Raw genomic sequence first — 1484 nt, 5'->3', positions numbered from 1 at the left:
GCCTGCAGGGATGAGGCATCCACAGCCTCCTTGGGCAACCTGTTCCACTGAGGTTGATGACATCAGTAACAGGTTTGGTCCTGCATTTGTGGAATCCCTAGCAAGTGATTCCAGGAATTGCTTTGTGCTCTGGGTAAATGGAAGCAATGTGTTCTGCATTCATTTTGTGGAATAACTGTGTGTCATTGAAGCAAAGTTGGTTGGTGGCCCCTGGAGATCCCTCTGTTGGCTTTGAGCACATCGAGAGACAGAGATACACAAGCCAAAGATTGTGGGGATTAATTGCATTGCATTCAGAATGAATAGATTCTCTCCAAACCAGTAGCAAGAATCTGCTTCTATGATTTATATAATAATTTCTCCCTTGATCTCCCTGTTGGCTCATCAGACAATCTGACCATATCACAGATATATGCTTCTATTATTTCCTATTTCATTACTTATTTTGCCTTCTGTCCTCTTACACCTATTCTATTTAAGAGAATAGCAGCTCTGCCAACTGCAGTTTAATTGGTATCTACGGTCTGCTCTGCATTTACATTTCACCAGAATAATAATGTTGGTGAGGGGTATGATTTTCTTTATATAAAAGAATGATGCTGCTATGAACTCTTTGGTGGATGCAATTAGGTTAGTATAGAAGTGATTTGTATCGGTTTAGTTCTTCCCCTGCTCTGTAATAATAGCTATCTAATTATAAAGTATGTTGATACAGACACAGTTGTACCCACGATCCCGCACTCCTATTCTTCATTTGTCTTAATGTAAATTCTGTGGATAGAAAATGACACACAAACCCCCTCATCCACAAGGAAGATCATCAAAGTCCTGAAAACCCATTCGGTCAAATTCATCAGAAGATAATTCTGCCTCTGGGGGCTTTAATCTCTAAAGAGCAAAATCGGTTTGTGGTGATCATAACGGCTTGATTTGCATCGCAGATGCAGTAAAAGGCTCCCGTAGTGCATAAAGAAACCACAATTTTTTGGAACTTCCTTGAAGAAAATGGGATCAATAGCACCGTAAGGAGCTAAACTGCCTCTATTAAAATGGATACTGGATCAATTTAACCCTTTAGGTTCCGCAGGCAACAAGTGTAATAAAATTCACAAGTCACATCGTACTGATAGAGCTCCCAGCACACGGTTCTGGATGTGCTACAATGATCAGAGCTCCCAGCAGATAGCCTGCAGCATTTGTAGGGCCTTTCTGAGCCCTGGAGGCAGCACCAGCAGCTCTCAGCTCTGCACTCCAAAGCACTCAGCAGGCACAGCACTCAGGGATCGTAGAACAGGGACTGGAGCACCTTCCCTATGAAGACAGGCTGAGGGAGCTAGAATCATTCAGCCTGGAGAAAAGAAGGCTGCGGGGTGACCTCGTTGCAGCCTTTCAGTACCTAAAGGGAGCCTACAGACAGGAGGGAATCAACTCTTGGAAAGGGGAGATAACAGCAGGACAAGGGGAAATGGTTTGAAGTTGAGGGA

This window comes from Meleagris gallopavo, chromosome 24 (assembly GCF_000146605.3).
Source record: "Meleagris gallopavo isolate NT-WF06-2002-E0010 breed Aviagen turkey brand Nicholas breeding stock chromosome 24, Turkey_5.1, whole genome shotgun sequence".
Taxonomy (NCBI): Eukaryota; Metazoa; Chordata; class Aves; order Galliformes; family Phasianidae; genus Meleagris; species Meleagris gallopavo.
Note: the sequence above shows the minus strand (reverse complement) of the source record.